Below are 16,652 nucleotides of genomic sequence, written 5' to 3'. Positions count from 1 at the left end.
CACTTTTGTTTTGGGTTTGGGTTCAGGCTTCATGCCACAGTTATGTTAAACCTACTGTGTGATTTGTTAATAAAATCCTTTTTGTTTAAGTATATCACTGATAGTTTTCACTCTTAGGGAAGGTTGGTGGAGGTGTGAGGATGACAGCTGATAGATGCTGTTGTGGGTATTCTTAAGCTGGGAGGGGTCCTGTTATTTTGGATTCCTAATTGCTCAGGCAGTTCAGGAGGAGTAAATTGTGTGACCTCTCATTGAATTGTGTAACGTCACTTAAAAATGCACCACTTATTTCTAGCCTGAATTTGTCTTGCTTTAGCTTCCAGCCGTTGGATCCTGTTCTGCTTTTGTCTGCTAGATTGAAGAACCCTCTCCTAGCAGGTTTCAGAGTAACAGCCGTGTTAGTCTGTATTCGTAAAAAGAAAAGGAGTACTTGTGGCACCTTAGAGACTAACCAGTTTATTTGAGCATGAGCTTTCGTGAGCTACAGCTCACTTCATCGAATGCATAGCATATCGTGGAAACTGCAGAAGACATTATATACACACAGAGACCATGAAACAAAACTTCCTCCCACCCCACTGTCCTGCTGCTAACAGCTTATCTAAAGTGATCATCAAGGAAGGCCATTTCCAGCACAAATCCAGGTATTCTCACCCTCCCCCCCCACACAGACACACATACAAACTCACTCTCCTGCTGGTAATAGCCCATCCCTCTTTGAAACCTCTCTTTATAATGCGCATGATAATCAAGGTGGGTCATTTCCAGCACTAATCCAGGTTTTCTCACCACCCCCCCCCACACACACACCCCCCTCCAAAAACCACACACACAAACTCACTCTCCTGCTGGCAATAGCTCATCTTACAATGTGCACAGCAATAATCCAAGTTTAACCAGAACGTCTTGGGGGGGGGGGGTTTGTAGGAAAAAAACAAGGGGAGATAGGCTACCTTGCATAATGACTTAGCCACTCCCAGTTTCCACACAAAGATGGACTACAAGCCATCAAGAACACTATCCCCGATAATGTCACGGCTAACCTGGTGGCTGAACTTTGTGACTTTGTCCTTACCCATAACTATTTTACATTTGGGGACAATGTATACCTTCAGATCAGCGGCACTGCTATGGGTACCCGCATGGCCCCACAGTATGCCAACATTTTTATGGCTGATTTAGAACAACGCTTCCTCAGCTCTCGTCCCCTAACGCCCCTACTTTACTTGCGCTATATTGATGACATCTTCATCATCTGGACCCATGGAAAAGAAGCCCTTGAGGAATTCCACCATGATTTCAACAATTTCCATCCCACCATCAACCTCAGCCTGGTCCAGTCCACACATGAGATCCACTTCCTGGACACTACAGTGCTAATAAACGATGGTCACATCAACACCACCCTATACCGGAAACCTACTGACCGCTATTCCTACCTACATGCCTCCAGCTTTCACCCTGACCACACCACACGATCCATCGTCTACAGCCAAGCTCTGCGATACAACCGCATTTGCTCCAACCCCTCAGACAGAGACAAACACCTACAAGATCTCTATCAAGCATTCTTACAACTACAATACCCACCTGCGGAAGTGAAGAAACAGATTGATAGAGCCAGAAGAGTTCCCAGAAGTCACCTACTACAGAACAGGCCTAACAAAGAAAATAACAGAACGCCACTAGCCGTCACCTTCAGCCCCCAACTAAAACCCCTCCAACGCATTATTAAGGATCTACAACCTATCCTGAAGGATGACCCAACACTCTCACAAATCTTGGGAGAAAGGCCAGTCCTTGCCTACAGACAGCCCCCCAACCTGAAGCGAATACTCACCAACAACCACATACCACACAACAGAACCACTAACCCAGGAACCTATCCTTGCAACAAAGCCCGTTGCCAACTGTGCCCACATATCTATTCAGGGAACACCATCACAGGGCCTAACAACATCAGCCACACTATCAGAGGCTCGTTCACCTGCACATCCACCAATGTGATATATGCCATCATGTGCCAGCAATGCCCCTCTGCCATGTACATTGGTCAAACTGGACAGTCTCTACGTAAAAGAATAAATGGACACAAATCAGATGTTAAGAATTATAACATTCATAAACCAGTCGGAGAACACTTCAATCTCTCTGGTCACGCAATCACAGACATGAGGGTCGCTATCTTAAAGCAAAAAAACTTCAAATCCAGACTCCAGCGAGAAACTGCTGAATTGGAATTCATTTGCAAATTGGATACTATTAATTTGGGCTTGAATAGAGACTGGGAGTGGCTAAGTCATTATGCAAGGTAGCCTATCTCCCCTTGTTTTTTTCCTACAAACCCCCCCCCCCCCCCCCCAAGACGTTCTGGTTAAACTTGGATTATTGCTGTGCACATTGTAAGATGAGCTATTGCCAGCAGGAGAGTGAGTTTGTGTGTGTGGTTTTTGGAGGGGTGTGTGGGGGGGGGGGGTGAGAAAACCTGGATTAGTGCTGGAAATGACCCACCTTGATTATCATGCGCATTATAAAGAGAGGTTTCAAAGAGGGATGGGCTATTACCAGCAGGAGAGTGAGTTTGTATGTGTGTCTGTGTGTGTGTGTGTGTGGGGGGAAGGGTGAGAATACCTGGATTTGTGCTGGAAATGGCCTTCCTTGATGATCACTTTAGATAAGCTGTTAGCAGCAGGACAGTGGGGTGGGAGGAAGTTTTGTTTCATGGTCTCTGTGTGTATATAATGTCTTCTGCAGTTTCCACGATATGCTATGCATCCGATGAAGTGAGCTGTAGCTCACGAAAGCTCATGCTCAAATAAACTGGTTAGTCTCTAAGGTGCCACAAGTACTCCTCTCCTAGCAGAAATCTTCACAAAGCATGAGCTCATGTGGGATTGTTTTCTCACATGCTAACTGTGAATCACACCCTAAACCAATAAACCAAACCTAGCCTAACAAACTGACGCAGGAAGCAGCTGTTGTGCTTGTCCTGACTAGGAAAAGTGGCTGGACTTACCCCACATGTGTTTTAGCTGTAGATATCTGCCACATTGGAGCTAAAGGCCCTGCCTCTACTCCTGAGCTAGGTCACCAGCTCAAGTTAGCTAAGCTCAAGCCAAACTAGACCACTTATCCTAGCACATGCTTCCCTTAGCACTTCCTTTAATGCCAGCAGGGCAAGGCCAGCTCCACAAAGTTTGTCGTTCTTTTGGATTTACGGAGGGACCCAGATCCTCAAAGGTATTTAGCTTCTAACTCTCATTGATTTAAATGGGACTTAGGCATCTACATGCATTTGATGCTCTGGGCCCCAGTGTCTAGAAATGGAGAGAAGTGAATGATTCCCCCTCTCACTGTGTCCTATTTGTAAGCGCTTGGGGTCAGGGGGCATGTCTGTGTAGCAGAGCACCTGACATAACTTGGGTGCTGTAAAATTAACAAAGAGTGAGGGCCTTCACAACCTTCATGGAAATCCCACCAAAACATCCTTAACCTTGCTGCGAGCTGTCAAGTGTTCTAAGATAATTCCCAAACTAGGTCACCCAGCCCAAGGTCTGCTGTGTGGAGTTCTTCCCGGTGGAGAGTTCGGCAAAGGTCCCCAAGCATCATGTTTTCGGTCAGTTTCATTTTTCACTCATTACATTTCTCTCCCTCAGGGATGGGATTCCAAGAGCATCCCTTCTGGGGAGGGGAGTTATAGTGGGGGATCTGGGACACAGATGCCCAAACATGTCCTAGAAGGGAGATTAAATCTGTGTCCATCCATTTTCTGGATATTAACCCAAGGGGGTCATATGTGGCCTTAAAAGCTAAGAACTAGCTGATTGCCTGGGTTATTGCAAGATGTTTGCGTGCAAAATTATAGAGTTATGTTCCATGTATGATATTGTGTTCCAAATCTGTTTGGAAGAAAATCACAGGCCTGACCTACTCAACATGAGAACAGTGGACTCCTTTGACTGAGCCAGTTTTTGTTTACTGGGTGGGGGAAGAGGCAGCCTTGAGCATACTCAAACGATTCCCAGGTGAGCTCTCAGAAGGGGAGCCCCCTGAGGTAAGAGATAGTGATCTATGATGGTACAAAATTGAAGAATGGGCATATGTGGGGACTCTGCCAGTGTGGGACTCTCATGAAACTTCATCTCAGTTTCTGGAACTGGACAAGCACTGTAAGGAATGAATTTTGGGTGAGAGAGACCTTAATTAGATAGGAAGGTGACTTGTTAAGAAGTGTAGGCTATAGATTGCATGTTGTGGGTTTTCTTTTTTTTTTAACCTGTAACCTTGTTTCCTAACCCTTACACTTCCTTCTAACTGAATTTTTCTCTCAAGCCCTGGTAGATATACTTCAGTTTGTTTTTACTATAATGCTGTCTCAGTGCCTTGTGCTAAGGAGAGCATTGAACTGAGGTGAAGCTAGTGAATGGGGTGTACTGCTTTCTCAGAGGCAGCAGTGTGGTCCAAAGACCCCTTGATACCAACTGGCAGAGGACACAGAAGTACACATGGGTTACAGGAATTCCCTGGGTCTGGGATCTACGTACCAGACCCAGTCTGCCAAAAAATATAATGTAAGGTCACTAATGAAAGCCTGTGTCACACTGGTCATCATAATCATTGTGATACATATGGACAGAAAATATGCAAAGAGTTGTGTATATACTAAACATTATGTTCTCTACGTCTGTGCATTAAGGCAGGTCACCAAAAGGTGAACCACAGACCCGTCAGGCAGAGGGGAAGAGACGCTATCTCACTTGGGCTGGTCGTGTGAAAATTGAGTATTGTCTGGTTCACAATGGTACAAAGGGACAGTCTGAGCAAAATGCTAATGGACAGATTAAGGGGGCTGCAGGAAAAAACAAAAACAGCTGGGGTTCTCCTCCGTAGGAGTAAGACAATAAACTTCTGAAACTGGATCTGGACTGCAGATGAACCCCCAGTTATTCCTTCAATCTGTGAGGACAAGCAGCCAGCTGGCTTGAAATCTGCCACTAGAAATAAGGTGTAAATTTTTCACAGTGAGGGGAAGTTACCCTTGGTAAGTTAAGTTTCAATGGTTGTGATGGATTCTCCATCATTGGCAAATTTTAAATCCAGGTTGGATGTTTTCCTGACAGGTCTGCTGTTGTTCAAACAAGAATTATTTTGGGGAAGAAGAATGAGGGGGGATTTGATAGCTGCTTTCAACTACCTGAAAGGGGGTTCCAAAGAGGATGGATCTAGACTGTTCTCAGTGGTAGCAGATGACAGAACAAGGAGTAATGGTCTCAAGTTGCAGTGGGGGAGGTTTAGGTTGGATATTAGGAAAAACTTTTTCACTAGGAGGGTGGTGAAACACTGGAATGCGTTACCTAGGGAGGTGGTGGAATCTCCTTCCTTTGAAGTTTAAGATCAGGCTTGACAAAGCCCTGGCTGGGATGATTTAGATGGGGATTGGTCCTGCTTTGAGGAGGGGGTTGGACTAGATGACCTCCTGAAGTCCCTTCCGACCCTGATATTCTAAGGTCTCTGGCCTGTGCTATGCAGGAGGTCAGACTAGCTGATCACAGTGGTCCCTTATGGCCTTGCACTCAATGAACACATTTGTCTGGGAGAGAGTTCTGGCTCTGGTGATACCACCTGTTACTGGTTATTGATTTTCAGCAGTCTCCCCAATATGCTAGGTGCTTTGCAGACCCAAAGGAAGGGATGGTCCTTTCCCCAAAGGTTTTACAGCCTCCAGTGTCTCATTTCCCACACCTGCCTGGCTGATTGTGGGGCATTTTTGCTCCTCCAGGAGCAGGCATTTTCACCCTGATGCACCAATGTTCTGGGCCAGGATTAGCAGAGTGGTGCTGAGGTCCTGCGAGTGGATGGTGCATAGGCCGTAGGCTTTCCCCCCTTCCTGGCATGGTTCCATTTGCTTCTGGGGCAGAGAAATCTTTGGAAGCACCTGCTAGGACTGAATGAACAGAAGAGAAACATGCATGGATGTGTCACCTCCTTTCTTGGTTTGGCTCCTCGCTGTGCAAGGGAATGTGTCTCCTTCCTGTCGTGTGCTGTTCCTGCTTTGTCCCATGAAGGGTTTTGGCAGCCTGCACTGTTGAGATTTTTACTCTTTGTAAAACAATTTTGCTGAATATCCTCAACATGCCAGGTCCGGCAACACATTGTTGCACTGGGGGCTGGGCAATCACACCTTGGTGAAGGTGTTGAGTGTGACAGCTGCCTTCCATTCAAGCTAAAGGAGGGGGCAATTAAATGCTTCTTTGCTTTATGATAGCTGAAACAATGGAAAACCACTGCCCAACAACCACATCCTATGCAAGCTTGGGTAGTGGCTGGGTCTTGCAGTCTAAGAAGTTCCACGGGGGTGGGGAAGTGATTGGACTGAGGTTGTGCATCTGTAGTGTAGCAGAAACACCAAAGAAGCACATGGAGAAAACAGCAAGGAAGCCAAGATGGCACAAAAAAAAAATCAGTTTGATCTTGAGAAAAGCTAGGAGAAAGCGAGCTTTTGGGCTGAGTGCTGGCTGGAAAGTGGTGGTGGTATATTGAAAACTGATCTATCATTTTAAATTCTCAGGGGGTTTCCTGGCCCTGCTTGCAGGACAGGAGCTCTGTAGGGAAGTGTATGATCTGAATCCGTCTGGAAACGGCCAGCCTGCAGCAAGAAGGGGTGTGTTGTGCTTCTCTGCCAGAGGGAGGAGCCTGCTTGGTCTCTATTTCATATTCTTGTATGTTATCATTCTGAACTCTAAAAAGTAAATCACATTGGATTGGAAGGGGTTAAGGAGCTGCTCTGGACCCAGGATGCTCTGCACCACCACACCTGCAATGCATGCACAGGCTGGAGGAGCTGAAAATGGGACCAGAGTAGCTCACTTGTAGGTAGCAGACCTGCCAACTCTTGTGAATTTATCACGAGTGATGCAATTCCTAAGTAAAATTAAACCTCACTCGTGAGCAAACTACCAAATCTCAGGATTTTTTCAGCCCCAGCAGTGGGGCTCTGGCCTCTAGTACCTTTTTGTACTAGAAAGGTAAGTTTCTAGCCTGCGTGGTGGCAGAGGAAAATGGGACCTGAGAGCACCTTTTAAAGGGCCAGAAGGGAAATAAAGAGAACCCACTTTTTTTTTAAAAAAGCCTCAATTTTTAAGGCAAATCTCCTGATTTTGTGGGGTCTGACTCATGATTTTCCAAATGATGAGGGTTGGCAGCACGAAGGTGGCCAGTGGAGGTGAGCAGACCTGCACTCTGAGGCTCTGCAGAAGGAGCCCTGAGGGAGGCCCAGCAGTGGGGGGCCCTGACTGTGGATGGCCTACCTGGCCTGCTGGGGGAAAAGGCTTCTGGAATTTTGTGAGGTTGGAGAAATATTCTTTGTTTTGTTTGCATGTCTTTGCTGTGCCCTCTTGCTTGGGGAGGCTGGTAGGAAGTGACCCGGGAGGCAGCTGCACAACAGTGCAGGGTGCGGGAATCTTTTGGGTGCTGGATTGGAACCTGGTGGAGAGGATGGGCCTGGGTTTTCCTACCTGCCCTGAAGGAGCTGGAGGCACAAAGCCTATCCCGGATACTGAGACTCAGGACTAGGAAGACCCCATATCCCAGAGAGTCTTGGCTCTGGGACTTCGGCCAGGTGAAACCTGAAGCTCCTTGCTGGCCAGTGGATTTAGTCTGTTGGAGTCTTTACTCACCCTCACACAGTTTGTGACCCAGCTGGCTGAATCACAGAAAGGGACAGAGCACTGCAGGGCTGGTGTGTCTATCAACAGAGGGTGCCAAGACAGAAGAGTGCCTGTCATGCCCTTGCCTGACCACTAGGTGGTGCCTGTGGGGACAGACCCACCTGCATGGAGAGATCGAAGATAATGAAAAAGAGGAAGATTTGGCAAATCTACACTGTCAAATCCAGACTTGAGCAGCATTTTTATGCCAGTGCTATAGCAGCTACTGAGACACCAAAGGCTCTGTTGCCAACATTGGCAGGAAAGCCACATTTACAGTGCTGAAAGGCTTCTGTTTTCCATGAGAGCCTGGTGAGCTGGACATGAGCCTCTAGAGACGTATTACGTGTTCCTCCCCGCAATTTTTTAAAAGAGCGAGATAAGTTTTATTGAAGAAACCAAAGAGAAGGGGAAAGTATCTTTGAATTTTTGGCAAGCCGGAAAAAACTGTCTGCTCCATGTCGGTTTGGTAATTTTCTGACAGAGGCTCTCAGAGATCAGTTTGGTTTTGGTATAAAACCTCCTGAATTAAGAGGCTGTTGTATATTGTGTATAACAAGAAACTGCCACTAGAGGGAGCCATGAAGATTGCGCTCTTTGAATCCAAAGGAAAAATGCACAAACATTTGAAAATAGCCTGGCCCCATGGAGCTAGGAAGAAGGGCCTCCGCAGGGGGTGAGGATGATAATGACACAGGCTTGGACATATCATCCCCCTTGTTATCTTAATGCAAAGGGAAATGATGTGACCCTGGAACTAGATACAGGAGAGGCAATGCCAGAGGTCACTCAGGGGGTTACAAATCACCCGGGGGACGATTGAGACACTCAGGTGCTTTACAGAATTACAATGATGGGCAGAAGGAGTATTAGGCAGTCTCCCAGTCACTGCAATATATAAAGGTAGCTGTTTCCCATTAGAGTTAATTGTAATGGAAGGAAATGGTCCCCCATTGATGGGCAGAAAGTGGGTATCCAATGTTTGACTGGATTGGAGTGTGGTGCACCACATGCCAGACAGGGAGGGGGAACTGAAAGAAAACTACAAAGCTGTATGTAATACAGATGTGGGATTGGTAAAAGGCACAGCAGCAAGGCTGGTTGTGTCTGACAAGGCCATTTCTAAACCCCTGAAGGCTAGACTGTGACAAAATGGGAATTTTCTGTAATATTTTTAATGAAGCCTATGAGCTTCAGGGTTACCCTAGGGGGTAAAAAGGCTTGTTTGCTCTCTTCAGAGGCTCAGACTCTGGTGTGAATGGCTCCTAGCTGTCTGGGGCTTGGACCCCATATCAGTGGAGTTCTCAAGAAGACCTTGGCAAACCCAATCACCGAAACTTTGATACCAATGACCATGGATGGCCCACCTCTCGGCAGGAAGCAAACAGTGTTTGCCCAGCTGGAGAACAAAGGACTGGGGAGGTGCCAGGGTGTGATTAAGTGTTGGCCGCTGAGGGCTTCTGGGCACACACCTGAACTGGGACAGAGTGATCAGAAGGACCAAGCTCTGGGCTCTGTACTGACCAGGATGGACTCTGTTGTAACTTCCTTTTCTCTGTGCTAGCCAAGGACTTCCTTTGCTGTGTTCCAGCCAACTAATAAACTTTTCTGTGTGACAGCGCTGGCTGGGTGTCCCTGTGGATGCTGGTGGAGGAGGAGCATTGCTCCCTGAGATCGTACAAGTCTCCCTCAGAGATCTGCCTCAGTTGGACTTGCTGAGTGGTGCACACAGTGTGAAGCAGGGGTGCTGAAGGCCCAGAGGTCCAGCCTAAGGAGGTGATGAAGCCATGTGCTTTCCCTGGAAGAAGAGTGAGGCTACTAGGGGGGTCTGGCTCACTGAAGGAGTTCTCCCAGAGAACGTTGCAAAGCCGGGCTCATAGCACCAGTCCTGTGACAGAGCACTGGATTGGTGGCAGAGACCTGTGCCATATGCTCTGCGATAGACAGCAGAAAACCAAATGGAGGAATTGCAAAATGGTGTAAGTTCAAGTTCATTGAATGGGGTGCCCCAGTTGTGTGTACCCCAAAGAGTGATGGCAGCAGAAGAATTTGTGGGGACTAACATCACCATAAACCCCGGGCTGAAAGTGGACCAATATCCAATTGCTAAACTACAAGATTTATTTGCAGAACTGGCTGCAGGAGTGATGTGTCCCAAACTAGACTTGTCTTAAGCCTACCAGCAGGGGGTGCTGGAACCAGATTAAAAATATCTGACAGTGAAGCCACATAAGGGGCCATTCGGTGTGAAAGCTAACCTTATAACCCCCTTGCGGGGAGCTAGTGCACCTGCTGTGTATCGAAGAGTAACGGTCAGGCACGGCAGGGGGTGAATGGTGAGGACGGTTATTTTGATGACCTATTGATAACAGAGGAATTCAGAAGAACTTTTAGAAAGGCTAGAGGAAGTTCTACAGAGATTGTTAACTCTAACTCTATATTTTTGCAAAGATAAGTGTACGTGTTTCAAAATCAGGTTACTCACTTGGAGCATTGTGGAGGTGGAGAAGGGTAAACCCGTTAAAAGAGAAGCCACTGAGAATGCACCAGTAGCACAGAATGTCTTGGAGCTTAGATTGTTTCTGGCCCCGTTAAACTGCTATGGAAGGCTACTTCCAAATGGAGCCACATTAAGCAGTCCGATGTCCGCGCTGTTATGGACAAATATGAAGCCAGTTTGGACAGAAAAGGAAAACAAGGGTTTTGCGGCTGCAAAAAGGAATCGGAGTCATTCCAGGCTCCTGGAACATTTCAGTCTGGGATCCCCTAGCACTGGTCTGTGAGTGAGGCCTCGTCTGTAGGCGCTGGGGCTGTCACTACACACTGGTAAAGATGGGAGTGAAAACCCCAGAGAATTCACTCCAGAATGTTCTCAAAGGCTGAGAAAAACTATTCACAGATAGAAAGAGGCTTTCGGCACCATTTTGGGGGTAATGAAACTCCATGAGGACCTGTTTCGACAAATGTTTGCCCTCATCACTGATCATAAACCCTAGGCCCAGAGGCAGGGGTTCCACTGATAGAGGCAGCTGAGCGTCAGAGATGGGCTGAGACCTCGGCTGCCTATCGTAGGGTGTGCATCATACCCCATCAGAGGCGCTGTCCCATGTGTGTCTTTACACAGGGAAGCAGAGAGGAAAACCCTGTGTGTACAGTCTCTTTCCAAGATCACCTCCCTATTACAGCTAAGGAAATTGCTCTGGAAACAAGCAAAGACCCCTCTTTAGTTAAGGTGATGCACTAAGCACTTTCAGGCTGGCCAACTCACACAATCAAAGAGCAACTTGGCCCTTGCTATTTCAGGAAAGTGGAGTTATCCATGGACAATGGTCATTTGCCATGGCACCTGTGGCAAAGTGACAACTCACCAGTGCAGTGCCTCCTGCTGGTCATCCAGGGAATTAGCTCTCCAGCATATGCAGCTCCTTCTGCAGGCTGGTGTCTCGCCTGCCACTGGCCCTGTGTCCCTCCTGGACCCCGGTGCCCTTTACCTCAGGGCTCTGCCCCAGCAATACCCCCTCACTCTGGGTCTCCCCTCCCAGGGGAACCCCCAACCCTCTAAACCCACATTGCCTCAGTGGCTACTGCCAGTCATCAGCTACCCCCCCGCACTCCCCCCCCCACTCACTGGGGCAGACTGCAGTCTGTAAAACACTCATCATTGGCAAGGAGGGTTTGGACCAGCTGCCTCTGCCTAACCCCAGGCTACACCTCTGTAGCCTCAGTACCTGCTTTGGGCCTTATCCAAGGCCTCAGCCTGGGGAGTTGCCAGGCTGGAGCTCCCCAGTGCCTCTTGCCTTTCCCCAGCATGGCTCTACCTCAGGTACCCTGCTCAGCTCCCAAACAGCCAGATCCATCTCTCTCCACAGCTAGAGAGAGACTGCCTGAGCTTCTGGCTAGCAGCCCTTTTATAGGGCCAACTGCGGCTAGCCTATTGGCTCCCTGGGGCAGCCCTTTCCCAGGGCCGTTTTACCCCTTCAGGGCCGAAGCGGGTGACCACCCCACTGTAGCGCCTATTAGTAATAATACCAGAAAGCTTACAGAAAAGGCTGCTAGTGGAATTACATGAGCAGCACCAAGGGGTGGTAATAACGGAAGGGGAGGTGTGACATAGAGACTCCTTGGCAAAGGGTCCCCTGTTCTTTGCACGCATCTCTCACCTCTGACCTGACAAACTCTCTACACCAACCTACAGTATGCAGGATATTGCTCCATAAACAGTAACCTATAAGGTATCTACAGAAAGCTCAGAACTTGTCAAGATTCGTACTCATTACAAGACATGCGTATGTACAGGTAATATTTAAGGAATAATGTATTAATATTGACAGCATGCTTTATAAACTTGGAGTAAAAGTCAGTCACCAGGGGATAATATGTCTCAGTGACGGCCTGTTTAAGCAGGAGAGAGTTGTACCTGCCCTGGTTGGCCGGTGATGTAATGCAAGGCTGAATTGTCCAGCCTTGCTCCATCCCAAGACTATCCATGGAAAACCATCAGAGAGAACTACAAGCAATCAAAACCTCTTGGAGGTAAAGAAAGGAACATTACAACAGACAGGGGATCACCCAGTCTAGGAATAGAGACTATGATGCTGGCAGACCAGGTGGCAGCTCATATCAAAGCCCCTAGGCCTCAACTGAATCTTGACAAAGACATAGCTGGAACCAGTCTGGCTCGCCTGGGTGTTAGTGTTGTTAAACCAGGTATTAGGTTTGTGACAGAGGGCCAGAAAGGCTTATACAACTAGCAGGCTGGTTGACCCAGATTCAACCTTTAAAGACATAGTAGATTATGACTGTGGTTTTTGTGTGTTTGTATATATATTGTTAGAGTTTGACAGTGTAACCAAATGGTTCCTGTGTATCGCTGTATTCTGTTAATTCAGAGATCAAAAGGAAATGTTAACGTTTAGATGAATTGTGAATGTAGAAATATCATCATCCTTATTTCTCTTTGAAGTTTGTAGTAAACGACCTGTAAATGGCTGAAGACGGGCAGTTGCCTTATGTTAATCCATGTAGCTAATTATCGGTGATGCTTAGGAAATAGGAGGTCCACTTCAAAGCTAGGATAATTGCCTATTGTTCACCCAAGGACTGCACGCTGTCAAGAGGCTGCTAGAAAACTATAAAAAGAACTCTAGGGCCCTGATCCTATCATCTCAGATCTGCTTAAGCTTCATCAGGGGAAGTTTGAGTCACAAGAATGAGGTCTCCAGTCCCATCTGGATCACCGTGATATAGGACATTGGACTGCTACACATGGACTAATTCTGAAAGTACTTTTTTCAACTCTAAAGCTCACCATCTCTACTATGAAACTGATCTAAGAACTCTATTCATATCTGTATGTATAATGATCTCTATCCAATACTCTCTTTTCTTTTTTAATAAATTTTAGTTTAGTTGATAAGAATTGGCTGTAAGTGTGGATTTGGGTAAGATCTGAAATATTCATTAACTTGGTGGGTAATGTGTCCAATCCTTTGGGATTGGTAGAACTTTTTATATGATGAATAAGATTTTCAGTAATCCTCATCGTATTTGACTTGGCTGTCTGGGTGGGAGCTCAAGGCTGGGTTGCTCTAAGGGAACTGTATTTCTGGCTTCTGGGTAACCAGTATGGTATTGGGGAAGCTATTTTGTTGCTGGCTTGGTGAATCTAAGAATTAGAATAACTGCCAGTTTTGGGGATTGTCTGCCCCATTCTTTGCAGTTTGCCCTAATTGAGCAGCTGCAGCATGGCCCCCCTTGGACCTCAGTCACATGGTTATAAAAATGTGCTTCGTGTTTAGACTTTATGGAATGCTTGTAAGTTGCTGTATGTGTTAACCTCGCTTATAGCTGTAGCCCATGTTGTAATATTTAAGTGTTTGCTCTGTAACTGTAAATCTCCAGTCAGGAGAGAAGCATTATTGAGTATGAAATACTCGTTTGCCTCAGGAGGTGTTATGTCCTACCCAACACAAGAAGGCCCATCGACACCAGACAAACCATTGTGGAACATCAGAGGACAAAAGACTTTGTTGATTGCTCCCCTGTCTTCCATGAAGAGGAGACTGAATTCCTTGCAACAGCTGAACTTGCATCTTGCAGCAGAAGGGGAGAAGGTATAAAAGGCCTTAACAAGGAGAAACTGGATCTTTAATGCTATTTGTACTCTGAGGGGCACGGATTAAGAAAAAGTAAAAAATCCCCAGTGCTTGGCCTGGGGGAGCCCTAAAGGACATATAGCGCTTGCTTATTATGGATGCTTGTATTACTACTTGAGACTTAAGAGTGGAAGCATTTGTGTATATATGTTTACTTGCATTAAGCTTATATCCTTTTCCTAGTTAATAAATCTTCAGAGTTTATTATGGGATTGATTACAGGTGTTGTCTGTGGTGTGAGATCTAAGGTGCAATGGACATGGGGTAAGTGACTGGTCTTTTGGGACTGGAAGTAACCTGAATATTGCTGTGATCATTGGTGTAAAGGACTATCTATCACAAAGGTAAGCTTACCTCCTTGGCTCGTATCCAAGGGGACTGTGTGATTCCATGTTAAGGCCATTATAGTGCTTGTGGAGTTCACACTTGATGATTGGTCGGTGAAATCTAAATATAGAAGTCCCCGCCCAGTTGGGGTTTGTACCCTAGGAGTGGTACTCAGGCTCTCAAACCACTGCAGAGACAAAGATTGTTTGCAGTGTAACAGAGGGGAGAGGCACTCTGTATCCTTGAACTGAAGAGACATCCTGAGCAGCTGGGGTGATCTCATGAAAAGTTGGTTCCTGGTTCCTGTGAAGTCAGCTAGCTCTGCAAGAGATTGAAGTTTGGGGGTGGGAGAAACCTACTTTGTTAGCTAGAAAAGGTAGCTTTTAGTAAGTGTAGATTCAGGTTTGTGTTTTATCATTTTGTTTTGTATTGTAACCTTTTGTTTCCATCACTCTCTCTCTTGTTTCTAGTTGAATACATAACTAAACTGTTTGTTTTTATTACAAGTGTTGTACAGGAATGGGGGGAGGTTAAGGTAAAACTAGTAAACTGGGGTGCACTGCTCCTATGGGGGCAGAGGATCTGGGATTCCTGTGAGTAGCTAGTGTCAGGGGCTGGATATCACAAGGTAATGTTTCAAAGGGACTCGGGCTGGGGTGCACCTCTTGTTAACCTGCAAGGTGAAGTCAGGACTGGCACACCCAAGAGGAGAGTGCTTGGGTGGCTGACAGGCTGGTCATGTTAGGGAGCTGACCCCCAGTTACCAAGACTCCCTCACCCTAGAAGCAGGGCTAACGAGTTGACTGAGTCCGGGATACCCCAGGAACTAGCCCAGTGGTGTAGTCAGTAGGATCTTTACCCTGCTTGCTAGCTAACCACAGACCATGCTCACAGTGCTTATAAACCAGTGACCAAGAGCCTAGAGAGTGTGAAGGTTGGAAAGAAGGGAAGAAAGGGTTACTCTTTGTTGTCTGTGTGTTTGTTTCAGGTAAGGGACTAGAGTGGCAGAAGAGGCCGGATGAGCAGAGAAATACATGGTAATCACAGCAAGAAGCAGTAGGAGGAGCTGTGTGCTGAGTGCTGGCTATTTGCTGCAGGAAAAGATATGGCTGGGTTAAGACCCTCCTCATGGAATATGCCAAGCCGCATGAAGGGCAGCCGAGCTCCAAGTGAGCGTGAAGACTCAGGGAACCCACGTGGTGCCACCACCGCCAGCGTGACAGCTCTGGACCTGGACAAGGCCAGGGCAGAGCTCTGTAAAATGGACCTAGCAGAAAAAGAGAAGGAGGGTGAGCATCAACAGAGAATGGTAGAAATTGCAGCCAAAGAGAATGAAGCAGCACATCAGAGACAGCTGGAGCTGGAAGAAGCTGTATGCCAGCAATCCATGGAGTTGGAGGAGCAAAAGCATGAACCAAAAGATCATGAGCAAGATGCTGGAGAGGTATATACCGAACCCCCAGACAGCAGGCAGTCCTCCAAAAGGGGCACCAGCTGGGACAGACTGTGCCTTACTCTCTGATACAATCCGTCTCTCTCTCTCCACTCTTGAAAGAATATATGAACTGTACAAGATTCCAGAGGAAAAGAGTGTACCCACGCTGATCTCCAAGCTGACTGGTAGAGCACTGGGAGTGGTTAATGAGATGGACAAGGGGCAGGCACTGAAAGGACGAGTTGAAACAAGCTGTGTTTCAAAGGTTTCAGATCACCCCAGAGCTGTATCGTTTAAGGTTCAGAACTCTCAAAAGCATGACAAGGTGAGTCCGAGAGAACATGTGTGCACGTGTGATTAATGAAAAATGGGCAAAGGGAAGAGGGGTAGAAGATTCTGACCAGTTATTTGACCTCTTTCCACAGGAATGTTTCCTGAGTAGATGTACTGAAGGAGTCAGAGCGCCGATCTTTGATAACCCCCCTGCCACTGTATGGAGTATAGTTGATATCAAGACTCCTACATACAGGCCAGACTGTTCAGTGAGCACAGACCCCAGAAGGAGGGGCAGAAGCCCAGTATAAAAGGGGGACCCTGTTTTATGTCTGGGAAAAGGGAGGGTGTGGTGGTGGGTCCAAGCACCCACCACCACAGAACTGATCACCTCCCAGTAGTTAAAATTACAGGCCTCTAGCACAGCAGGATGGCCCAAAAAGTGCTACTCATCTGACTCCACTGGGCACATGAAAAGAAATTATCCTAAGCAAGGGGTATCCGAATATAAACCCTGTTCAGCCCAGGTTAATGTGGCTACTTTGGACTGAGGGGACCCTAGTGAATGCTGTAAGGTCTGACCTATTGGTGGTTGATAAAGAATTTATTAAAGATTCCAAGGTGAATGCTAAGGTTTGCCAAGGTCGGAGGGTTACTTACACCCAAATTTCTCTGGTCAGAAAAGACCTGGTTGTGGAATCTGATCTACTCCCCGAGGAAAATGTAAAACTCCTTCCATTGGGAAACTCTGAAATC

Source organism: Natator depressus, chromosome 20 (genome assembly GCF_965152275.1).
Source record: "Natator depressus isolate rNatDep1 chromosome 20, rNatDep2.hap1, whole genome shotgun sequence".
In the NCBI taxonomy this organism is placed as follows: domain Eukaryota; kingdom Metazoa; phylum Chordata; order Testudines; family Cheloniidae; genus Natator; species Natator depressus.
This window is presented reverse-complemented; position numbering follows the sequence as displayed.